This window comes from Pelodiscus sinensis, chromosome 26, assembly GCF_052426305.1.
Source record: "Pelodiscus sinensis isolate ZL-2025 chromosome 26, ASM5242630v1, whole genome shotgun sequence".
NCBI lineage: Eukaryota > Metazoa > Chordata > Testudines > Trionychidae > Pelodiscus > Pelodiscus sinensis.
Window position 1 is genome coordinate 18,911,922 of NC_143077.1, and position 25,604 is coordinate 18,937,525.

General features: G+C 58.4%; 1 long non-coding RNA gene and 1 other non-coding gene across 2 annotated transcripts; both read left to right on the top strand.

Moving 5' to 3' along the window:
• Window positions 1-9,669: 9,669 nt before the first annotated feature.
• Window positions 9,670-10,918, top strand: LOC149521545 (uncharacterized). The gene is made up of 3 exons (XR_016347882.1): window positions 9,670-9,793; window positions 10,348-10,415; window positions 10,813-10,918. It is a non-coding gene; the product is annotated as an uncharacterized LOC149521545 (long non-coding RNA).
• Window positions 10,919-22,727: 11,809 nt separating this feature from the next.
• Window positions 22,728-22,801, top strand: TRNAN-GUU (transfer RNA asparagine (anticodon GUU)). The gene has a single exon. It is a non-coding gene; the product is annotated as a tRNA-Asn (tRNA).
• The last annotated feature ends 2,803 nt before the right edge of the window (window positions 22,802-25,604 follow it).

The window sequence follows — 25,604 nt, forward strand, 5'->3', positions numbered from 1 at the left end:
CCTGTGGAAGGCGAGTGGCGCTGCTCAGGATTCGCACCATGGCCATCGCGGGGACTGGGACTCGCCTCCCACCCTGCAGATCGCGGGGCGCTTGCTGCTGCAAGGGGGGTTGAGCCCACCCTGCTCCCAGTGCACAATCCTGGCTCTGCCCCCGGCTCATCCCCCACAAGGGCTCGATGGGATCTGTGAAGCTCCCCAATGATGGGGCTGCCTGACAGCAGCCTCCTCACTATAACTTTGGGCTGGGCCCTGACTGAGCTCCCAGGCAGCCTTCTTATAGTCCTAGTCCCGCCCTTTGACTTCCGGTCAGGTGAGGGGGCGGGGCTAGGCTGGGCCCAAAATGGCTCCCAGAGGGGTTCCTCCGCCTCCGGCTCAGTGGGTGGCCATTCCACCCCCCTACACTCCTCCCCCCTTAAGTCCAGCTCCCAATCTCCGGGACCGGGATTCTGCTCTTCCTCCCTGCGGGACAGGGCATCGACATTGTCCCTCCCTGCTCGGTGTTTCACTGTGAATACATACGGTTGGAGGGACAGGTACCATCTCATGATGCGACTGTTGGTATCCCGCATCTGATGGAGCCATTGTAGGGGTGCATGGTCTGTAAAAAGAATAAAAGAGTCTCCAAGGAGGTAATACCGCAGCGCCTCGATGGCCCACTTTATCGCTAGGGCCTCCTTCTCAATTGCGGCGTAGCGGGGCTCTCGAGGAAATAGTTTTCGGCTGATATACAGCACTGGGTGTTCTTCTCCCTCAATTTCCTGGGACAGTACTGCCCCCAGTCCGCAGTCTGACGCGTCCGTCTGGACAATGAAGGGCCGGGAGAAATCGGGGCTGAACAGAACTGGCTCGCTGCACACAGCGGCTTTTAGGTCCTGAAAAGCTGTCTTGCATTCCGGCGACCACCTGATCCTTTGAGGACTGTCTTTCTTGAGGAGCGCCGTGAGAGGCGCGGCTCGAGTTGCAAAGTGTGGCACAAAACGGCGATAGTAGCCTGCCAACCCTAAAAACTGTCTTACTTTCTTCTTGGAGTTGGGTGCCGGGTAGTTTTGGACCGCCTCCACCTTCCCTACTAGAGGCCGGACTAGGCCCCACCCCAGCTGGTACCCGAGGTAGGTGGTTTCCTGCCAGCCAAGTTTACATTTCGTGGGATTGGTGGTCAGGCCGGCATCCCGCAATGTCCGCATTACGGCCGCTACCCGCTCGAGATGTTCCTCCCAATCTTGGCTGTAAATTACCACATCATCTAGGAACGCGGCGGCATACGCCGTATGCGGGGATAGCAAGCGGTCCATCATTCGCTGAAATGTTGCAGGGGCCCCATGGAGTCCGAATGGCATCCTTATAAAATGGAACAATCCCGGGGGAGTTGAAAAGGCAGTTTTTTCTCTCGATTCGGAGTCCAGGGGGATCTGCCAATATCCCTCTGTAAGATCTAGGGTGGTTATAAAGTCGGCTCTCCCCAAGCGTTCTAACAGTGCGTCTGTTCGCGGCATGGGGTAGGCGTCAAATTTTGAAATTTCATTTACTCGTCTGAAATCGATGCAGAAGCGGACACTGCCATCTGGCTTCGGCACCAAGACGATTGGGCTACGCCACTCGCTCTGGGAGCGCTCTATCACTCCCAGTTGCAGCATCGACTGGACTTCCTCCTCGACTACCTTCCGCATCTGGCGGGGGAGAGGCCGAGTACCTTCTCGTACCACTTGGCCTGGAGGGGTCCAAATGTTATGTGTTATTACCCCAGTATGGCCGGGTTGGGTTGTGAAGGTCTTTCGAAATGTCTCTCTGGGTATGTCTACACTACCCTCCTAGTTCGAACTAGGAGGGTAATGTAGGCATACCGCACTTGCAGATGAAGCCCGGGATTTGAATTTCCCGGGCTTCATTTGCATAAGCGGGGCGCCGCCATTTTTAAAAGCCCGCTGGTTCGAACCCCGTGCAGCGCGGCTACATTCCATGAGGAGTAACGGTAGTTTGAACTAGGAAGCCTAGTTCGAACTACCTAGTTCGTGCCCCGTGTAGCCACGCTGCACGGGGTTCGAACCAGTGGGGTTTTAAAAATGGCGCCGGCCGGCTTATGCAAATGAAGCCTGGGAAATTCAAATCCCGGGCTTCATTTGCAAGTGCGGTATGCCTACATTACCCCGCTAGTTCGAACTAGCGGGGTAGTGTCGACATACCCTATGAGACAATGTGCTTGTTTCACCTGGGTTGCAGAGAGGGTGTTTCCCAGCTGTGGCTCTCTTTCCTCCCCCAGATCAGGTATTTCCGGCCCTAGAGTGGGCTCCGCTGGCTAGGGGGTAATCATCAGGGCCTCCTGTTCTCGCCAGTGCTTCAGGAAATTTACATGAAATATTTGGGTTTTCTTCTTCCGATCCGGTTGATAGATCTCGTAGTTCACCGGCCCGACCTGACGAGTGACCTCACCGGTGTATGAGGCCCGGGGCCATCTGGGGCACGGATATTGCTGGGGTGTCGGAGGGGTTTTGCTCGGGAGGCTTCAGGCAGGCTGCTGAAGCGCTCCGTGGGACTGGTTTTTGGCCTGTTTGGAAAGGTCACCAGTCTGAGGGCTGTAAGGAGCCCCGAATTTGAGCAATTCGCCCTGAGCGGATGCCCTCAGCTGTGCCCAGACACGGCCCGGTCCGGTCCGGTCCGTCACACATGGCAACGGATGCCAAAGGAAATATGATGACACAACGGGGGGGGGGCGGGCTTGTCCAATGAGGTGCTTTGTCTCCATGCCCCTTTCCTGGGCTTCGCCCAGCATGACTGAGCCTGGAAATGTCTTTTCAGGGCAGGAAAGTGGCTCTTTCCGAGGGGGAATGCCAAACCCTTCTGCTGGGCGAGTTTCTTCTGGAATTCCCTGCCCCTGTCGTAACCCGGCAGCCAGTGAGTTATTGCCTCCTCTGCACTCACTGGGTGGGGGGTTGCTGTGGCAGGAGGCACCAGACGTATCATCCCACCTGGGCTTCTATTTGACATTTTCCTTTGTTTTGAGTTTTTTGCAAATGAAAGGAGACAGAACGGTCAGTTAGAAGCACAAATGGCTTGTGTGAGGTTTAGTTTCAAATAGACATTTTCCTGCCAGTTTGGATTTGGATGCCCAAATCCAAATTGTCACCGCAAAGCACAGGAAAAGATCGCCTTTCAATGCTAAATGATTGTGTGGAATGCCCAAGATCATTGCACGTGAAGTGTTTGAGGGCAAAGATTTAACTGAAATTAAACGATTTGTGCTTTAAAAATGTTGGTAAAATATTGTAGAAAAACTTCAATCAGCTTTTTTTTTCATACGCAACGTTTTCGGTGCAGTCTGTTGCCCTCTGTTGCATGGCATCAGAACTGCAAGAGTGTGTCATTAATGGGTATGTCTACACTACAGCACGAATTCGAACTAACTGAATTGGAATTAGTTAATTCGAACTAAGCTAATTTGAACTAGTGTATCTAGACCTAAAAGCTAATTTGAATTCAATCGGGGGACTGTCAGGATCCAGGAGGCCCTGCAGGAGAGCTTCCACCCAAGGAGCCTGCAGAGCCACCCTAGTCCTCCCCATCGGGGGCTCATGCCCCATTCCTCCCTCACCTTCTTCCACTTACCCCTCCCTAGCCCCCCTTCCTGATGTAAAAAAAATAAAGGACACGTGTGTTCAAAAATACAAACTCTCTTTATTTAACAAAACTGGGGAGGGGAAATAAAACTGTGGGGAGACGGGGGAAAGGAGGCAGGAAAGGGCAGGAGAGAGTGTGGGAGAGGGGAGGGGGAAAACTGGGAGGAGGGAGCTGGAAGGGGAAAGCAAGGGGAAAGAGGGGGAGGGGAAACTCAGGGATCGGGGTGGGGGTGACGCCGGGCCAACCGCCTCCCAGCACGGCAAGGGAGGGGGCCTCGGCGTCCCCGGGGGGATGGGGTGGAGGGTGCAGAGGTTGAGGTGGGGGGTGTGGACATTGAGGAGGAGGAGGGTGTGGGGGTTGAGGAGGAAGAGGTGGGAGGGGGGCAGGAGTGGGAGGAGGGACAGTTGTTGGGGGGGCAGCAGGCGCAGGATCAGCACAGGGCACCATGCTCTGCAGCAGGGCCTGCAGATTTGCATTTCTGGCTCGGTCCTCAGCCAGCTGCTCCTGGCGGAGCTGCAGGTCTTCCCACATCCAGGCCTTGACGGTGTGGTGCAGGGCTCGCAAGGACCCCAGGTGCTGGTCCCAGTACTCCTGCTCTGTGGTGGCGGACCGGAGCAGGCCATGGGTGCGGGAGCATGTCCCGGGTGGGGTGGTGCGCCCTGCACGAGCAGCTGGTACAGCTGTAGAGAAAGAGAGTGGTCACTTCTCCCTGGGGACACAGTAGATGATGCCCAGCCCCCTCCCCCCGCCCCGCAACGTGAGGGCGACCATGCCCTGCACCGTCAGAGCCGCTGTGCTTGTACAGAGGCCATGGTCAGGATGTCTGGCTCTCCCCGGGACGGGGAGCTGCCCCAAGACTGCACCCATGTCCCTGTGCCATGTATAGTGTGGCCGGGGCGGTGGGCGGGCGGGCGGGGGGGGGGGAGATGTCCCCTGCCTCCATGTAGAGGAGACGTGTGGAGGGAAAGCATCCTGCTGGGTCCCGCCCCAGGGTCAGGAGCATGTCAGGTCTCTTCAGACATGCATGTGCCTATTGGGCCACGGCCCCTGGGTGTCACGCAGCTGGAGCGTGGCATGGCATGTGCTTGCACGTGCACAGGTGTCTGTGTGATCCGTGGGAGGCATGGCCCACGTGCGCGGTCCCTGGTCTCCCTCCCGCCTCCTCCCCCGAACTACTTAATTGGAACTACTTCCCCGGTACGGTCTCCCTGGATGACCCTGCCGACTCCAGTGCTGGAACTCCTTGTGGTGGCCCCTCCGGTGTGCCCAGGTCAGGGCCCTCCAGTCCCGGCTCGCTGCCTCCCGGGCTGGCACGGACCGCCCCGCCCCCCAAGAGTCGGTCGAGGGCAGGGAAGTAGGGGCAGGTGGCAGCCCCTGCTGCGGCGCCGCCCCTGGTGGCCATGGCGTACGCCTGCCGCAGCTGTTTTACTTTCAGGTGCACCTGCTCCTGGGTGGCCTGTGTCCCTTTCGGGCCATGGCGGCCGCTATGCGCCCGTAGACGGCCACGTTCCTCCTCCTAGTACAGAGATCATGGACGCTGGGGGCCTGCCCCCAAACCTCAATGAGGTCCATGACCTCCACACTAGACCAGGAGGGTGCGCACCATCTACGGCCCCTGGCTGGCCCCTGGGTGCTGGGGGACTGGGCGGGGGGACGGCTCGCTGGCACTGGCTGCCTGGCTCATCCTGCAGCCGCTGGCTCGGGGCAGAGACTGCTGGCAGGGCTGGCTCTGGCAAGTGCCGTCTGGCCAGAGTCTACCCCTTTAAGGGCCCCAGGGCTGGGGAGAGGAGAGGAGTTTTCCTGCTTTGGCCCAGAGCAGCCACCAGGGGAACCTGGGGAGGGCTGGCCTCCAGCTACTTCGAATTAAGTGGCTACACAGCCCTTAATTCCAACTACTGAATTCGAATTTGGCGTTACTCCTGGTAGAATGAAGTTTACCTAGTTCGAATTAAGTCCAAACTAGCGGTTTGTATGTGTAGCACCTATGAACGTTACTTCCAACTAACGGCTGTTAGTTCGAATTAACTTTGTAGTGTAGACATACCCATAGTTCCTATACAACTAGCAGCTAATGGGTAGTCTCCAGTAGTTTAAATCTTGGGGCATTTGGAAAAGGAGGGGGAGCTACATGTGTGCGGGGTGTATTGTTGCCCTCTGCTGGATGGACTGTAAATGCTTTATGTATGTATCATATGCCCTATAGTGCTAACAGTTAATGGAGATTCTCCTCTAGCTCACACCTGGCATTTTCTAAAGTAATATATGTGTGTGTATGTGCGAGAAAGAGCAAGAGCCTGGGGGCTCCCTCATGTCTCCTCCCCATCCTGATCTGCTTGGCTTAAGTGCAGGAAAGAAGAAGTAGTGAGCTTTGTGTATTTGACATCAGGTGGAAGCAGGGGAATGGAGGACTGGTGGGAACAAGAGCACTTGGCTTCTTTTCCTGCAGACCGAGAGGGGTGGGGACTGGCTTGAGCTATATAAATCAGATGCCGCTCCATGCCTCAGTTTCCCCCTTCATACAATGCCGATGACACAGAGAATGTTTGTAAAGTGCCTTGTTGTTAGCCCATGGGGCAGAGGGGGAAACTCGGTCTCAGAAGCAGACTGGGGGGAGGTAAAACCCTACCTAGGCAGCGCTGGTTCCACTACGTCACGCTGCCAGACCGGTCTGAGTGGTTCCCTCTCTTGGCTGCTCCTCCCCCCAGGAGGAGTGGGTTCCTCTCCATCGGCTGCAGGAACCAGCATTTCAAGGTCTTTGCCAATGGGCAGCCGTTCTGCAATTCAGCTCTGCCGCGGCTTCCAGCAGATCGATACACTGGAGATCGATGGTGCCGTGGTCGGGTCCTGTGCCCAGTTGTGAGCCCGACCGGTGCCGCTGCCCAGACGGTGATGAGTGGCACACACACGACACCCCCCTACGGCCGCCCTCGCAGACCCAATAAACCTCTCCCTTTCGCAGAACGACTCTGCTCCTGCGTGGTTCTGGGGCTACTTGTGTGTGTGTCCTAGAGCCCCTTTCTGCTCAGCGCAGATAGAGACTCCTCTGCAGGTAGAGCTGAGTGCGACGCCTGCACTGGGATGGCGTATTGGGATAATGTACTGACAGCTCCTCTGCGCCACCCCTCCTCTTCCTGCCGCTGCAACATCAAATTAACCTTCCTGGTCTGCCCCCGTCCTCCCTCCGGTACCAGGAGACCCCACGCATGATGGGAGGGGCTGCAAACTGGGGAGCAGGCTACTGCAGGGCTGAGGGCAGCAAACCAGCCCCCAGAGCCCTGCAGGGCCTGGCCACGGGGAAGGGGAACTGATGTGAGCAGCATTTAGAGCTGGGGGGGGGCTGCGGGGAGGAGGACAACGGAGCCACGAGCAGGACAGGGGGTGAGCCAGCACCAGAGAGTCTCAGGGGGTATGTCTACACTACCCCGCTAGTTCGAACTAGGGGGGTAATGTATGCATACCGAACTTGCTAATGAAGCCCGGGATTTGAATTTCCCGGGCTTCATTAGCATAAAGCCGGCGCCGCCATTTTTAAAAGCCGGCTAGTGCGAACCCCTGCTTTGTGGGGTGCAGAACAATGACTGCTCCCGAGGGGGGAAAGGAAGGTGCCTGCACTGCAGGGCCTCCCTGGAGAGACAGTATCGGTCCCTGGCAGACAAAGGTGGAACCAGTTCCAGGGCCTGGCCAGGAAAGAGCCCAAGTCCTGGGAGAAATCAGGCTCCATGCTCAGCTGTGAGTCCGAGTCCCATAGACAAAAGCGCCCCAGGGCAGTGGTGGAGTCTCCACATGTCAATGGGTCTAGTGCAGGCCAGAGGCCTTGCTGGGATGCGCTAGGGCAAAGCCCAGGGCTGGGGCCGGACGGGAGCCCGTGAGAGGCAGCGGGGCGAGTGGGAGGCTCTAACTCTTGCTCCTGGCCAGGAAGTCCAGTGCTGGGTGACACCAAGGCCACGTCTGCACTGCAGGCATTTTGCTCAAGAACAACTGTTCTTGTGCAAAAACTTGTGGCGCGTCTACACTGCACGTGAATTCTTGTGCAAGTAAATTTGCAGTAAAGCATCAGAAAAGAGGGCTTCTTGCACAGGAGTTATTCCTCTCCCCACGAGGAATAAGCCCCTTTTGTGCAAGAGCTGTTGTGCAAGAAGGCAGCGTGGACGGGCACCAGGGGCTTCTTGAGCAAGACACTTTTATGGCTAAAATGGTCATCAGAGCTTTCTTGCACAAGAAAGCGTTCACAATGCCATGGACACTCTTGTGCAAAAGCACATGGCAGGGTGGAGGTGCTCTTGCACGAGACCTTTTGCGCAAGAACTCCGGTGTGAAACAGTTCTTGTGCAAGAAGCCTGCAGCGTAGGGCAGGGAGCAGCCTATGGGGCTACTGGAGCTGCTGGCTGCAGGATGCCCAGTCAGGGAGTGGGGGGGACCCCTAGGAATGGCTCCAACTTCCCAGAGGGGTGGCCAGAGGCAGGACATTTGCCTGGCAGGGTGAGGTGGGGAGGGCAGTGACCTCACAGGGGCTTTGGGCAGCCCTCAGCAGATCAGGCAAAGGGCAGGTGGGGAGGTGGTGACCTCACAGAGGAACCCACATCTCAGGCTGAGAAAAGGGGGGGGCGGGCCCAGGGGACTTTGGAGACCCCCGGTTGCTTTAGCTCTGGTGCGTCTCCTGCTCACAGTTGCTTTGTCCTCTGTGAGTTCCACATCCGGACAGCGTTTTGCAGAAGGTAAGAGCCCCCAGGGGTTTGGATCCCGCCCGGGGCCGGCTGGGTTCCAGGCAGGCCCAGCCCTCGGTCAAGGGCCAGAAGTGCCTGTGCAAGACCGAGCCGATAAGCAAGGGGCCATTTGGGGGCTGGGGGCAGTCGCTCTGGGGAGCTGGAACCCCTGGATTTCGCTCTGCAGGCTGCGCCCCAAGCTCCCCTTTGCTCCCCTCATTTGCAGCATGGCCAAACACATCAGGCTGTGGTTCCGGAAAGCCCTGAAGATGGCCCCAGGGCCGGTGGGAAGCAGCTCCTCCGTCCCCGCGGGCGGGGAAGCTGAATCCCACCAGCTCGGGGCGACTCGCCCACCGGCCAGGCCCCTCCGGACCTGGCTCCAGAGGCGGCTGGGAAGGCGGGACCCAGCCCAGCGGGGCAGCCGGGTAGGGTGGCTCTGGGGCCTCCTCTGTGGAGAGAAACACCTGCCCCAGGAGCCCAGCCCCCATTACCACCAGGGGGCATCGCCCTGCCCGGCCCCCGGGGACCTGCCAGTCTCCGGGAGCCCCCAGCCTCTCCGCACCAGCCCCTGCAGCTGTGGGTCCAGCTCAGTGAGCAGCAGCGCCTGGGCCTCCAGCTGCAGCCGGGCCACCTCCTGCAGCCGCTCAGACCCAGGTGAGGGGCCGTGAACATGCTGGGCCCAGGGGCTCACCCAGTACACGGGGGGGCAGCCCCAGTGTCTGCCCCGCAGCCAGGGCAATGGATGGGGGCGGGAGCTGCTGCTTGGCTCTCTTGTTCCTGGCGGGGGCTCTGCTGAGGGCATTGGCAGATGTGAGGGTGGAAGGGGGATGGGTCCCTGCGAGGGGCGTGTGGGGCCCAAGCTGCCCTGGGTCCCTGACATGGGGGCGCGTGACCCCTGCTGGCCGCTGGAGTCACCCTGGTCCCTTCCCTCCCGCACAGAGCCCCCCTGCGCCTCGGCGGAGCTCTGCCAGGAGCGGATGGACTCCCGGGTGGAGGAAGGGGCCATCTATGATATTGAAGAGCAGCTCCACACCCGGGACACGGTAGGAACCTTCTCCACACGGGGGGGACCCGAGATTGTCCGGCCCCTTCCCAGCACGTCCCCCCCTCCGGGAGGGGCTTGTCCCTGGGGATCCTCCTGGGGCCCCTTCTCCTGCATGACCTGGGCCCCCCAAGCTGAGGTCTCTTGTCATGCACCAGCTGGGCCCCCACAAGCCTGAGGAAGCAGTTGGGGGGGGAGTGTGGGTGCTTGGACAACCGGCAGCTCCCACCTCCACTCCTGGGAGGCCTGAGCCCTGCAGCTGTCCGTGGGGGGCAGGCAGGCCCCAGGCTCACAGACTCTCTCTGGGGTGCAGAGCCCAGCCGCCCTGCAGCGGTTCCTCCTGGCCGTCCCCCCCGCCTGCCTCGCCGCCCTCCAAAGGGGCGAGGACACCCTGGCGCCGCGCTGCTGCAAGGACACCATGATGGCCAGGATCGTGGTGAGCGAGTCGCGGCGGCCGGGAGGAGGGGAGGGGATACGTGGGGTGGACAGGGGTCTGCCTGGGCCATGGCGGCGGGTGGGGGTGCTGGAAATGGGATGGGTGGGGCCAGGAGTGCTGGAGGGGGAGGGGGAGGTGGACATGGGGAGGGTGGGTGGGGATGCTGGAGGAGGGAGGGACACAGAAATGGGGCAGGTCTGGGGTGCTGGACAGGGAGGGGGATTCGGAACAGGGAGGGGTCTCCCCGGGCCATGGGGGGGGGGAGCTGGAAGGTTAGCAGAGCGGGCTGCTGAGGATGCGCCTGGGGAGCAGGGAGGAGGAGGTTCAGAGGCTGGTCACCAGGGCAGTGAGGGGCAGGAGACGGCCTGGGGACAAGGATTGAGCTGGTTCCGGTTTGGGAGGGGGGTGCTGGGAGGGGCCCTGTGCCGGGCAGGGGGGCTACAGGCCAGCGGGAGGCAGTGGGGTTGGATCCTGCTGGGTGGGGGCGCTGGCCGTGTGAGCGTCTCTTGGGGGCCCCAGCCTCACACGCCCCTTTGTCTCCTTGGGTCTCACAGGAGATCATGGAGGACTCCCCCACCCCACTGGTCTTGGCCGACTGCCTCAACGCCGCCTGCAGCCTCAGGTACCGACCCCCCCCCGCCGACTCCCCCAGAGCAGATCCCCTGACCAGGGAGTGGGAAAGTCTCTGTCTCCTGGGCTATGTCTAGACTGCAAGCCTCTTTCGAAAGAGAGCACCCAGTGAGTCTGGATGCTCTCTTTCGAAGAAGCCCTAGTTCCATTCAAGAACGCCTTCGTTCGAAAGAAGCACTTTCCAAAGAAGGCGTTCTTCCTCGTGAAATGAGGTTTACCGCCGTGGAAAGAAAAGCCGCGTTCTTTCGATTTAATTTCGAAAGAACGCGACTGCAGTCTAGACGCAGGTGATGTTTTTTCGGAAAAAGGCTACTTTTCCCGAAAAACCCCCTGAGTCTGGACACAGCCCTGCTGCTGAATGAACAGTCTCTGCCCCTCTCTCCTGCCAGCACCTTGCAGCCTCCCCTACAGGCCCAGCTCCTGAGCCCCCTGCTGAGGGCGGCCGTGGGACAGACTGTGTCTGGGGACTGGCAGCAGGAGCCCATCCACACACAGGTACGTCCCTCCGGGCCCTGCTCCCGGGCTGGGCTGGAGCTCCAGAGAGGAGTGGGGGTGGGGGCAGAGGGAGAGAAGAAGCTGCAGGTTTGGATCCTTCCCTCCAGGTTTCCCGTTGCTCTCCCTGGGGGCCCGTCCCTTCCATGCCCAGCCTGGGCTCCTCCCTGCTCTGCGAGGCGGCTCAGACCCTGCTCAAGGCTGCACCCCGGGGCCAGCGGGTGGCCTGGATTCCCCAACCCCCCTCTGACCCAGGGCTCCCCCTTGTCTTGCAGCAGTTCATCCGGGCCCTTCCCGTCGACCTCCAGGCCCTACTGGCAAGCCTCCTCGCCGAGTCCCCAGACACCGCCAGGCTGCAGCTGATCATGGAGGTGAGCCCCGTGGGGGGGACGGGGCCATTGGCCCTGCTTCCTCGGGGGGCCGAGAGAGGAGCTGTGTCAGTGGCTGGGGGGGGGGGGGGCACAGTCTGAGAGGAGCCCCAGGCTCTGCCCAGAACCGGCGCCTCCCTACGGGTCCTGACCTGCCTCTTTCCCCCCCAGCACCTGAGCCCGTGGCTGGAGTCCCGCCTGCCCCAGGAGCGAGCCAGGGCCCTTGGCAGCACCACGGCCCTGCTGGGAGTCGCCACCACCCTCCCGGGGTTTGAGGTAAGTGACCTCGGAGCCGGGGGGTCTGGGGCTGCAGGGCGCGGGGCTGGGAGCGTCCCCGGGAGGCAGAGCTGGGAATGGGCCGGGAATGGGCCGCGTTCTCCTTTCCCCGGGGAGGGGCGACCCTGGGCCTTTCCGGGGGGCACCTGGGCCCCAGACTGGGGAGTGGCCGTCAGTGGATCCCCTTGTTCCACCCCCGGAGTGACCCTTCAGTCGGGGCCATTGCTCAGGGTTGTCTCCTCGCAAGGCCGGCCCCGCCCCGCCCCGCCCCGCCCCGGGAGGTGTCTCTGTCCGTCCCCGAGCTCAGAACCGCCTCGGCGGCCGTTAGCATGGGACGTGCAGCCCCAGGATGCTGAGGGACCCCCCCTCTTCTCTCCCCTCAGAACTCCGCCGACTGGCCGAGGATGGGTCACCACGTGGCCCAGCTGGGCCTTTTTATTTCGGACCCATCCGAAGACGTCAGCCGGCTGGCCCGGAAGGGGGTGCACAGCCTGTACCGACTCCTCCTGCACCACAGGGGTAAGGAACCCAGCCGGGACCTGGGCCCCAGGGACACCCTGAGGGTGCCGGCGGCGGGGGGAGGGGACCCAGCCCTTTTCCCCCAGACTGGCCCAAGGGGGGATGCGTCCCTCTGTGTTCCCCTTCTGCCCCCTGTGCCCCTCCATTTGCCCAGGGATGCCTGCAGGGACCCGTGGGAGGGGAAGGGCTCAGACCTGCCAGCAGAATCACCCTGGTTTGTCTCTTGCAGGCCTCAACATCCACCAGGCAGAGGACCTGTGGTGCAGGCACTACTATAAGGAGAGATGGGTCCTGGCGCACAGCAACACCGTGCGGGTGGGAGAGGTAAGGACGCGCTGCCAGGGCAGGGCAGGGCTCGGGGGTGGGGCTGGCTGGGGCCCTCGTGCGGGTAGGACGCGGGGTGGGAGCGGGGAGTTGCTGATCGAATGGTCGATGCATTTTCCCTCGACTATTCGAGCCGTGGACAGGGCGGCGCTGCCCCTTTGTGACGCTGTCCCGGCGTTTCAAAGGGGTGGCGCTTCCTAGGGGCAGCGCCGCACCTTGCCCCGGATCTCCCGTAGGAGGGGAAGCAGGGCGGGGGGGGGCAACACTTTTTGATGGAGGTCGCTCCAAGATGTTGGCCAGTGGCCTAGGGCTGCTCTGTTGTGCGGAGGGGGGTGAGGTCTGGGAGGGTCTTGGGGGCAGGAGGAAGGTGTGACCTGGGCAGGGGTTGGGGTGCAGGGTGAGGAGAGCGTCTGGGTGCAGGGTCTGGAAGGGAGTTTGCAGAAGGAGGAAGCTGTTTTAGCCCCAGGAGTTGGGGCCGGGCTCTGGGCCGTCAGCTGAAACCTCCCGTGCTCTTGATTTCAGGTCTTTGGGCAGCTCTTCACGCCAGAGCAGGAGAACTGCTTTTTAGACAAGGCTCTGCTCGCTGCCCGCTCCCCCCTGAGGCGCCCCAGCCAGGCCGGGCTGGTCCTGGCCCACGCCCTGCATGGGCAGGCCCATCAGCTCCTGGGATACATGGTGAGCAGCCGGAGCAGATGCAGGAGAGCGGGGCAGGGCCAGGGTCTCCTTCCCATCCCCTCAGGGAGTCCCCCGCCCCTTTCCTCATGCTGCCCCCACCCCACGTCCCTGCTGGGTGGGTCAGAAGCTCACCCTGCGGGCCTGACGGGGGTGACCAGAGAGCAGAACAAGTCTCAGCGCAGGGGGGAGGAGGGGGGAAATGCTGGGGGGGCCCAGTACCCCTGAGTCCCCAGGGATGAATGTGACGGATTCTGCTTCCCTTGCAGCAGGAAGACAGCCAGTGAGAGCACAAGGAGCTGAGGAGCCAGCAGCTGCGTCCCCCTCCCCCCAACCCTCCCAATTGTATAGAATGTATTTAAATTCGGATTAAATAACGTTTCAAAAAACATTTGGATCAGGCTTTGTCAATAATTTTTAATGGGGGGGGGGGGCATTTTGGCAAGTGGTCAAGGGCCACATTTCTACCGAGGAGTTTGGGGTCTGGGACGGGGCGGTTGGGTGCAGAAGAGAGCTGAGGGGAGGAGCCTGGGTGCGCACCGTCCATTGCATCATCACGCGGCGCCATTGTGCTAGTGCTGGAGCTTGGGTGACTGGTTTAATTTGAATGTTTACACAGATTAGGTGTTTTAACTTTAGGAAACTTCATTTTCAATAAGGTCAAATGTTAATTTCTGTCTACCACAAAGGGTTTCAAAGTTTTCTTTCTTAAAGGCAGGGATGAGGAAACTTTTTTGTCTCCAGGGCCACTGACCCCCAGAAAAACCAGTTGGGGACCACACACGAGAAAAGCAAAATACAAAAACCCTTCTTCCAAAACCCACAAGCCTCACTGAGGTGAGGGGAAGGGACAGGGAGGACTGAGGTTCGGGGATCCCTCATTTTTGGCCCCCCCTCAGATTGAGAGGGACCCGCAAATGCCACTCTCCCTGGAACCCAGGAGAGTTAATCTGTGCTGGGGCTGGAGTGCCAGGGGAGTGAGATGTCTCAGTCGGGGCCACATTCGTGAGGCTTGGGGGGGGTTGGAGGCGCCAGGGACGCATTCAGATAGAGCAGGGGAGCCGGCAGGGACCCTGAGAGGAGAAGTGGGAGTGAGAGCCCAGCCGGGGAGACACAAGGAAACCAGAGTCAGTCTAGTATCTCTCAGGCAGCTGGGGTAGACACCCCCCACCCCAAACCCCAGCCTCCTGTTGGATCCTCCTCCCACAGTTAACTGCCTCTGAGTCTGCACCCAAACTCCCATCGCTGCCCTGAACCTGTCCCAGAGCCTGCAACCCGCAGCCTCTCCCGCGCCCCACTCCCCAGCCATCCTGCACCGTAACCCCAGCCTCAGGCCAGCGAACCTGAGTGAGGGTGGGGGAGCCCAAGCAGCAGAGGGAGGGGGGAGTGGAATGAGTGGGGGCGTGGCCTCAGAACAGGGGCAGGGGTAGGTGCGGGGAAGGGGGCGGGGCAATGGTAGTGGCCTCTAATGCCCACACCCCTCCCTTCGGCATCGCTTATGTCCCATGTCCGCCCCCTCCTGAGCCCACAGCCGGTGCCAAGGCCTCGTGCCCAGGGCGGGGTCGCCCCTGTGAGCTGCCAGCCATACTGGGGAGAGGCGAGAGGGTCTGGGCTGCTGTGTCCGTTGCTGGCTCCTGTCAGGCCTTTGCACCAAGTCCTGGTGCAGCCTGAGCAAACCTGGGTCCTTCCCTGCTCCTCCAACACCACCTGGGCAAAGGGAGGAGAGTCCCCAACAGCCTCTGTCACTTCGGCCTCCTGTCGGGGGAACATGCCCCCTGCAGCATGATCCCCTGTAGATCTAGCCCTCTGGGCACTCACCCAAGGTCTCTACACGGCAGCTGCTCTGTGCCTAGTGCTGGCACTGCAGAGCCATTTGCCACTTTGCACCCGACTGTCACCAGGTCCTTTCCATTTGCAGGGCCGGCCACATCTCCTGCCCGCTAGGCCATTGGCTGCACCCTCGTCTCGCTCCTCCTGGTGTCTGTATCCGTCATCACCTTGGTGCTGGAGAGATGGGGCCTGCCCCAGCCTGCCGGGCTGCAAGGGACTCCTGTTGGGAGCAGCTGCATGGGAACCAGAGGCCCAAGAATGGGAGAACCCTATTGACCTGCTGTGAGCAGGAGACGGGGGTGGGGAGGGGGCTGGGGAGGTACCTGTACTCAGCTCTGAATGGGGGCTGGGGAGACACAGACACTGCTGATGATTGCTGCACTGTGGGCCCCTGGGTTACAGTCTATGCCCAGGCAGCTCCTCCAGTCACTGCCTGTCACATTACTGGATCTTGAGGGGAGCAGCCAGATCACTGCTGCACCCATAGGTGGGGGTGTTGGCCCCAGAAAATGGTAGAAAAGGGGGCCATGTGGGGTGCTGAATAGAAGCTTATTATCTGATAGTCCTATGTAAGCTATTTATGTGGTTGTATAACGTCTGTGTGTGTAGTTAGGAATCTGTAGTCTGTGTGGATCCTGAATATTTCTCTGCATGTGGTTGAGCATTGGGCAGAGCCCGGCCTGTGGACATGCTAATTAGCGAGGCCCTGTGGGACAATGGCACTGAATGGGCCAAGGACACACCTAAAGCATGAGGGCGGACACCTAAGAGCGGCCAGCAGAGAGAGGCTGAGGACCAGGTGATCTCCTGCAGCCAAGAAGAGGCCAGGAAGGAGGGATAAATAGGCCATGTGGTCGATGCCATCTTGGTTCTCAGCTCAGCACTTCATCCCAGAGGCAGCATTGCAGGGATCGAAGAGCCTGGAAGACCTGTGAACCCATCCTGACCCTAGGATGTGCAACAAGAACTCTTAAACCAGCAGCTGTAACATCTCTGCTAGAGGCTGCATCGAGAACTGGGAGATTCGGTGCATGTAACATACTATTCCTTTAACAACCTTACTCTCATGCTTTTCTTTATTGTAATAATAAACCTTTAGGTGTTAGATGCTAAAGGATTGGCTCAGCATGATTTGTGGGTAAGATCCAGAGGGTAAATTGACCAGGGATCTGTGGCTGGTTTCTTGGGACCAGACAGAACTTGTTCGGGGTAGGTGGGATTGGGTGCTAGGACCCCCACCGGTGTATGAGGCCCGGGGCCATCGGGGGCATGGATATTGCTGGGGTGCCGGAGGGGTTTTGCTCGTGAGGCTTCAGGCAGGCAGCTGAAGCGCTCTGTGGGACTGGTTTGTGGCCTGTGTGGAGAGGTCACCAGTCTGGGGGCTGTAAGGAGCCCCGGATTTGAGCAATTCGCCCTGAGCAGACGCCCTCAGCTGTGCCCAGACACGGCCCAGTCCGTCACACTGCCCGTCAGCCTGCAGGCCTCTCCTCGCTCTCAGCCAGGCCAAGGGCTGAGCCCTGCTGTGGCCTGCCCCAGCCAGCCAGCCAGCCCAGCTCCTCCTCCTGCACAAACAGTCCCGCCTGCTCCTTTAGCAAAGCAGAGCGGGCTGGTTGTGGAACTTCTGGGAGACTGAGGTTCAAGTCCCAGGTCTGCTGCAGAGCCCTTGTCCCTGCCACTCCCCTGAGTGGGCCTCAGCTCCCGTCTGTGAAACGGGGACACTGATTCTAACTCGTAAAAGGGGAGAATTTTCAAAGCCCTAAGGGAGTTGGGAGCACAAGTGTGTGACTGTGCTTTGTGCCCACTGCTTGGTGCTCCTAAATCCCCCAGGTGCTTAGCTTGGGAGCTTTTCCGGGCAGGGGCTGCGGCTAGGGTTGCCAGGTGTCCCGTTTGAACCGGACAGTCCAGTATTTGAGCTTTCTGTCCAGGAGATAAATTGAGAAAATATCTCAATTTTCTAAATAAGATGTACTCTAGGTTGTGATGCAATGGCAAGTATGTCTGGTATTTTTATTGACCATCTGGCAACCCTGGCTGCGGCTGCCTCTCACTACTCTGGTGGGGACAAAGCACTGCAGTCATCCCGGGACAACGCCCCCAGAGACGCTCTCCCTCTGGGGCAGGGTCCTTTAATGCTTTTCACACTGACATAGGCTACGGGACAGCCCCTTGGACACGGGCATGAGTGTCCCCACGGGGCGGTATCCCCCGGACGCTGCGCAATGCAGAGAAGAGGGGTGAGTCCTGGGGGATTGGTGGGACAAGAGACGTTCCGTTATTTTAACCCCACCCGCTATAAAGCAGCAAAACCCTGGGTCCAGGTACTCAAAAGTGCAGGGCTCTGCTTCTGCGGGATTAGCCGCCCCTTCTCGGCTGGGAACACGCAGGCGAAGCATCAAAGGGCTCCCACCCCACTGAGATGGTGACTGCATGTCTCGGGAAGGGAAGAATCCAGCCATGGGGGGGGGGGGGAGGGATCCCCTCTGGCACTGACAGAGAGGCCCAGAGACATGCAGAAGGAAAGTTCGGGAGGGAGGGGGCAGAGATACCAGGTAGGGAGGAGGACGGAGGTGCAGCTAACTCTGGTACTCGTGACACCCAGACCCCATCTCTCCCCACCTCCTTGGACCCAGGCAGCACCTGCTCCTTTTTGTCTCCTCTCCCATTGACTGCCGCCCTCCTCACCACCAGGTCTCCCAAAGGTTCCTCTCCCCAAATGTTTCCCACTCCCCTCCCACTGTTCCTCGCTCCCAAATCCCTGGGGTCCTGTCAAACAAACGTCTCTTCCTCCCTCCGGTGGCTGGCACCTCCATGTCCTGTAGCCTGGCCCCCCTCCCTTTACTCCATTCTTCACCAACCCTTCCAGCTCCTTGAGTTCCATTTCTTCCAGCCTCCACCCCAACTCCCTCCATCTGCATCTCCACCCCAGCCCTGCCTCCCAGCCCCGCCTCTTAGCCCCCGGCCCCAAACCTTCCCTTCCCTGGTTCTTCCCTCTCCAAACTGCCTGTTCTGCTTATTTCTAGGCCAGGGGTGAAGCAGGAGCCATTCTGCTGGGCACTCTGCAAACACAGAACAAGGACAGTCCCAGCCCCACGCGTCTGGCCCTTGAAGAACAAACCCAGAGGCAGAGGGACCTGGACAGACGGGATGGTGAGGGGCAATTTCCCTCAGCAGCTTGGGCCGTCCTGGCAGAATGGTGTCTCAGTCTCCCAGGAGATCACCGTAGTGGGAACCAACTGTCCATGTTGTGCTAGACAAGGGCGATAGGAAGCCGCTCTGGGGTGCCCCACTAAGCCTGGCGGGCTGGGGGCGGGGCTTTGGGTGCTGTCAGCACGCTGGGCTGCACAGCCACAGTGTACTCCAGGGATCTGGTGGCCAAGTAGTATAGTGGCTGCACTCCCAGTCCCCTGCCCTGAGCCTCCAAACACCCCCCACCACCTACCCCTGACTCCTGCACCACAATCCCTGCACTGCGCCCCCCCTCACTCCTGGACTCCCTGCCCTGAGCTCCCCACACCCATACACTCCCCAGCCCCCTGTCCTGAGCTCCACCATACCCCTGCCCTGAGCTCCCCATCCTCCCACACTCCCCACCCCCTGCCCTGAGCTCCCCCACATCCTCACACTCCTCATCCCCCGCCCTGACCTCCCCATACTCCCACATTCCCCATCCCACTGCTCTGAGCTCCCCCACATCTACAGACTTCCCACCCCCCTGCCCTGAGCTCCCCCACATCCTCACACTCCATCCCCCTAACCTGAGCTCCCCACACCCACACACCCCAGCCCTGAGCTCCCTGGATTCCACACATTCAAATTTCTCACAGGTAATTTCCTGTCATTCAGTTTGGACACAGACCGACTAACCTTGTGAGGAGGGCTTTAAACTAGGTTCGACGGGGACAGGTGAGCAAAGCCCACAGGTAAGTGCTGAATGTGCGGGACTGAGAGATGGGTTGGAAATGGGGGGGATTACGGCCTATAATGGGAAGGAGCAAGGAGGGTCAGGGCACAACAGGGAGGCAAGATCAAATCAGTATCTTAGATGCCTATATACAAATCCAAGAAGTATGGGTAATAAGCAGGAAGAACTGGAATTGCTAACCAATAAATACAACTTTGATATCATTGGTATTACAGAAACCTGGTGGGATGGGACGCACGATTGGAATGTTGGTATGGAAGGGTACGGCTTGCTCAGGAAGGACAGACAGGGAAAAAAGGGAGGAGGGGTTGCCTTGTATATTAAAAATGTACACACTTGGACTGAAGTGGAGATGAACGTAGGAGATAGCTGTGTAGACAGTCTCTGGGTTAAGCTAAAAGGGGTAAAAAACGAGGGTGATATCATGCTAGGAGTCTACTACAGGCCACCTAGCCAGGTGGAAGAGGTGGATGAGGCCTTTTTTAAACAATTAACAAAACTAGCCAAAGCCCAAGATTTGGTGGTGATGGGGGACTTCAACTATCCAGACATATGTTGGGAAACTAACACAGCGGGGCGCAGGCTATCCAAGAAGTTTCTGGACTGCATTGGAGACAACTTTCTGTTTCAGAAGGTTGAAAAAGCTACCAGAGGAGAAGCTGTTCTGGATTTGGTTTTAAGAAATAGGGAGGAACTAGTTGAGAACTTGAAAGTGGAAGACAGTATAGGGGACAGTGACCACGAAATAATAGAGTTCATGATCTTAAGGAAAGGTAGAAGGGAGACCAGCACAATTGAGCTAATGGATTTCAGGAAGGCAGATTTTGATAAGTTCAGAGAACTTGTAGGTAAGGTCCCATGGGAAGCAAGACTGAAGGGAAAAACAACTGAGGAGAGTTGGAAGTATTTCAAAGGGACGTTGTTAAGGGCCCAAAAGCAAACAATTCCGCTGTGTAGGAAAGATAGAAAATATGGCAAAAGACCAGCTTGGCTTAACAAGGAGATCTTGCATGATCTCAAAATAAAAAAGGAGTCGTATAAAAAATGGAAACTAGGACAACTAACAAAGGATGAATATAGGCATGCAACACGGGAATGCAGGGGCAAGATTAGAAAGGCAAAGGCACGAAATGAGATCAAACTAGCTACAGGCATAAAGGGAAACAAGAAGACCTTTTATAAATACATTAAAAGCAAGAGGAAGACCAAGGACAGGGTAGGCCCACTGCTTAGTGAGGAGGGAGAAGCAGTAACAGGAAACTTGGAAATGGCAGAGATGCTCAATGACTTCTTTGTTTCGGTCTTCACCGAGAAGTCTGGAGGTGTGCCTAACGTAGTGAATACAAGCAGAGAGAGGGTAAGTTTAGAAGATAGGATACACAAAGAACAAGTTAAAAATCACTTAGGAAAGTTAGATGTCAGCAAGTCACCAGCTCCTGATGAAATGCATCCCAGGATACTCAAGGAGCTGATAGAGGAGCTATCTGAGCCTTTAGCTATGATTTTTGAAAAATCATGGCAGACAGGGGAGATTCCAGAAGACTGGAAAAGGGCAAATATTGTGCCCATCTATAAAAAGGGGAATAAGAACAACCCAGGAAACTACAGACCGGTCAGTTTAACGTCTGTCCCAGGGAAGATAATGGAGCAGGTAATTAAGGAAATCATATGCAAACACTTGGAAGGTAATAAAGTGATAGGGAATAGCCAGCATGGGTTTGTGAAGAACAAGTCATGCCAAACTAATCTGATAGCTTTCTTTGATAGGATAACGAGCCTTGTGGATAAGGGAGAAGCGGTGGATGTCATATACCTAGACTTTAGTAAGGCATTTGATACGGTCTCGCATGATATTCTTATTGATAAACTAGGCAAATATAACTTAGATAGGGCCACGATAAGGTGGGTGCATAATTGGTTGGATAACCGTAGTCAGAGAGTTGTTGTTAACGGTTCTAAATCCTGCTGGAAAGGGATAACAAGTGGAGTTCCTCAAGGGTCTGTTTTGGGACCCGTACTGTTCAATATCTTCATCAATGATGTAGATATTGGGATAGAGAGTACGCTTATTAAGTTTGCAGATGATACCAAACTGGGTGGGGTTGCAACTTCTTTGGAGGAGAGGGACATAATTCAAAATGACCTTAGCAAGTTAGGGAAATGGTCAGAGGTAAACAGGATGAGGTTTAATAAAGAGAAATGCAAAGTGCTCCACTTAGGAAGGAACAATCAGTTCCATACATACAAGATGGGATGCGACTGTCTAGGAAGGAGCATGGTGGAAAGAGATCTAGGGGTCACAGTGGACCACAAGTTGAATATGAGTCAACAGTGTGATGCTGTTGCAAAAAAAGCAAATATGATTCTAGGTTGTATCAACAGGTGTGTTGTAAGCAAAACTCGTGAAGTTGTGGTACCGCCCCAGGGTCAGGAGCATGTCAGGTCTCTTCAGACATGCATGTGCCTATTGGGCCACGGCCCCTGGGTGTCACGCAGCTGGAGCGTGGCATGGCATGTACTTGCACGTGCACAGGTGTCTGTGTGATCCGTGGGAGGCATGGCCCACGTGCGCGGTCCCTGGTCTCCCTCCCGCCTCCTCCCCCAAACTACTTAATTGGAACTACTTCCCCGGTATGGTCTCCCTGGATGACCCTGCCGACTCCAGTGCTGGAATTCCTTGTGGTGGCCCCTCCGGTGTGCCCAGGTCAGGGCCCTCCAGTCCCGGCTCGCTGCCTCCCGGGCTGGCACGGACCGCCCCGCCCCCCAAGAGTCGGTCGAGGGCAGGGAAGTAGGGGCAGGTGGCAGCCCCTGCTGCGGCGCCGCCCCTGGTGGCCATGGCGTACGCCTGCCGCAGCTGTTTTACTTTCAGGTGCTCCCACGGCAGAAGATGCAAAAGGCCCTGGAAGGAAAGCCCTCCTGCTTTTTTACCTCGTGAGGATGTGGGCTACCAACCGAAGCTCTGAGCCAAGGACTGAAGGACCCGTCCAAGCCGTGGCCGTACTCCCGAGACTTGACCGAAGCCAGCTCTCTCTTCCATGACTGCTGCAAGCCTCAACCGAGAACGTGGCGAGTGCTGCCCGTGCTCCCACAATTCCCTCTCCCCCTTTCCATTGAGGATTCTGAAGGACCGTCAGCTGGTGATTTTTGGCTCTGACTGTAAGGGATGAATTGAGCCGGGAACGTAGCTGGTCCTCTTGGGCTGGGCAGAAGCTTTTGATGGGATGAGATGGGTTTTGGTCAGCCGGCGTGTGCCTAAAGAGCGTGGGTGGTGGCGATGCGGGAGAAGCGGCGCGTCGGAGGGAATTGCTCGCGTGTCCTGTTGTTGAGCAGTATGGCGAAGGCAGAAGTTCTCTTTGTGAGGGGTTTGGCGTGCCTGGGAGTAGTAGAGCAAGGCCAGTGTTGATGCTGTGGCAGCTCTTTGTCTAGGCGTTTTGTCTAGGCCTGAATGAAGGCTCTGGGTAGCGTGGTCCAGAAGTGCTTTGTTCCACGAGCGTCTGGAGAGCCTCCCTGGCGCGCTCCCTGAGCGGGTCCCGGCGGCCCTTGTGGGTGGGAAAAGGGCAGGAGGAAGCCCTGTTGCCTGAGGACAGAAGAGGAGGCCTCCGTGCCTCCCACACAGGAAGCGGGGGGCTGCCGAGAGCTTCCCCGCAGGCGGCATCCTGGCCTGGCCTTTAGCTACTTGCAGCCTGGAGTGAAGGCGCGGAGTCAAAAGAGGCCGGCCCACACGTAGCAGAGGATGGTTTCGATCCATCGACCTCTGGGTTATGGGCCCAGCACGCTTCTGCTGCGCCACTCTGCTCCCTTTGGGCTATACTGCCCACAATCCACTCTAGCACCTGGGCTGCACTGGCACGGCCAGGCAGAGGAGCAGGCTGCTAGGCAGCGTTTCGGAAACCCCTTCGAGGTCTCTGTGGCGCAATGGGTCAGCGCGTTCGGCTGTTAACCGAAAGGATGGTGGTTCGAGCCCACCCAGGGACGTGGCTACGCTCGGCCTCCTGGCGCTTGCTAGCGGGCTCCCTTTTGCCACCTCCAAGCCATCCCTCTCGGCCTCGGTGAGGTCACCTTGTGGCCGGCAAGGTTCAGGGGCCGTGCCGTGCCACAGGAGCCCGTCTCCCAGCAACCGCGCCGGGGCCTCGGCCTCGGGGCTTAAGCCCCGAGCCCAAGCGCGAAAGCTCCAGCCGGGCAGGTGTCGTTCCCCTCCCGCCTCTACGCCAGCTAAGAGGGAGAAACGCACGAGCCGCGCGGGTTCTTAGCCGCCTCCCTCCTGCGGGCCTGTTTGTTGCGCAGACCTCTGGGCCTGTCTCATGCCTCCCCTGGGAAGCGTGGCCGCGCGAACTGAGCCCCAGTCGCAGCTCCTGAGGTTTCCTGTGCAGCCTTGGACTTGCATGGCTGCCATGGTTTCTCTTTGGAAGGGACTCGGTCCCGCTTGGACAGGCGACTCGCCCGTGTGACTCCAAACGCCATCTTGTGGCTGTCTTTTTCCACAGCCAGAACACCAGGATTCGCCTGCTCCTGGGTGGCCTGTGTCCCTTTCGGGCCATGGCGGCCGCTATGCGCCCGTAGACGGCCATGTTCCTCCTCCTAGTACAGAGATCATGGACGCTGGGGCCCTGCCCCCAAACCTCAATGAGGTCCATGACCTCCACACTAGACCAGGAGGGTGCGCGCCATCTACGGCCCCTGGCTGGCCCCTGGGTGCTGGGGGACTGGGCGGGGGGACGGCTCGCTGGCACTGGCTGCCTGGCTCATCCTGCAGCCGCTGGTTCGGGGCAGAGACTGCTGGCAGGGCTGGCTCTGGCAAGTGCCGTCTGGCCAGAGTCTACCCCTTTAAGGGCCCCAGGGCTGGGGAGAGGAGAGGAGTTTTCCTGCTTTGGCCCAGAGCAGCCACCAGGGGAACCTGGGGAGGGCTGGCCTCCAGCTACTTCGAATTAAGTGGCTACACAGCCCTTAATTCCAACTACTGAATTCGAATTTGGCGTTACTCCTGGTAGAATGAGGTTTACCTAGTTCGAATTAAGTCCAAACTAGCGGTTTGTATGTGTAGCACCTATGAAAGTTAATTCCAACTAACGGCTGTTAGTTCGAATTAACTTTGTAGTGTAGACATACCCATAGTTCCTATACAACTAGCAGCTAATGGGTAGTCTCCAGTAGTTTAAATCTTGGGGCTGCTGGATGGACTGTAAATGCTTTATGTATGTATCATATGCCCTATAGTGCTAACAGTTAATGGAGATTCTCCTCTAGCTCACACCTGGCATTTTCTAAAGTAATATATGTGTGTGTATGTGCGAGAGAGAGCAAGAGCCTGGGGGCTCCCTCATGTCTCCTCCCCATCCTGATCTGCTTGGCTTAAGTGCAGGAAAGAAGAAGTAGTGAGCTTTGTGTATTTGACATCAGGTGGAAGCAGGGGAATGGAGGAGTAGTGGGAACAAGAGCACTTGGCTTCTTTTCCTGCAGACCGAGAGGGGTGGGGACTGGGTTGAGCTATATAAATCAGATGCCGCTCCATGCCTCAGTTTCCCCCTTCATACAATGCCGATGACACAGAGAATGTTTGTAAAGTGCCTTGTTGTTAGCCCATGGGGCAGAGGGGGAAACTCGGTCTCAGAAGCAGACTGGGGGGAGGTAAAAGCCTACCTAGGCAGCGCTGGTTCCACTACGTCACGCTGCCAGACCGGTCTGAGTGGGTCCCTCTCTTGGCTGCTCCTCCCCCCAGGAGGAGCGGGTTCCTCTCCATCGGCTGCAGGAACCAGCATTTCAAGGTCTTTGCCAATGGGCAGCCGTTCTGCAATTCAGCTCTGCCGCGGCTTCCAGCAGATCGATACACTGGAGATCGATGGTGCCGTGGTCGGGTCCTGTGCCCAGTTCTGAGCCCGACCGGTGCCGCTGCCCAAACGGAGATGAGTGGCACACACACGACACCCCCCTACGGCCGCCCTCGCAGACCCAATAAACCTCTCCCTTTCGCAGAACGACTCTGCTCCTGCGTGGTTCTGGGGCTACTTGTGTGTGTGTCCTAGACCCCCTTTCTGCTCAGCGCAGATAGAGACTCCTCTGCAGGTAGAGCTGAGTGCGACGCCTGCACTGGGATGGCGTATTGGGATAATGTACTGACAGCTCCTCTGCGCCACCCCTCCTCTTCCTGCCGCTGCAACATCAAATTAACCTTCCTGGTCTGCCCCCGTCCTCCCTCCGGTACCAGGAGACCCCACGCATGATGGGAGGGGCTGCAAACTGGGGAGTAGGCTACTGCAGGGCTGAGGGCAGCAAACCAGCCCCCAGAGCCCTGCAGGGCCTGGCCACGGGGAAGGGGAACTGATGTGAGCAGCATTTAGAGCTGGGGGGGGCTGCGGGGAGAAGGACAATGGAGCCACGAGCAGGACAGGGGGTGAGCCAGCACCAGTGAGTCTCAGGGGGTATGTCTACACTACCCCGCTAGTTGGAACTAGGGGGGTAATGTATGCATACCGAACTTGCTAATGAAGCCCGGGATTTGAATTTCCCGGGCTTCATTAGCATAAAGCCGGCGCTGCCATTTTTAAAAGCCGGCTAGTGCGTACCCCGAGCCGTGGAACGAGGAGTACAGATAGTTCGGAATGGCTACGTAGTTCGAACTATCTAGCCCGTGCCGCGTGTAGCCGCGCGGCACGGGGTTCGCACTAGCCGGCTTTTAAAAATGGCGGCGCCGGCTTTATGCTAATGAAGCCCGGGAAATTCAAATCCCGGGCTTCATTAGCAAGTTCGGTATGCATACATTACCCCCCTAGTTCCAACTAGC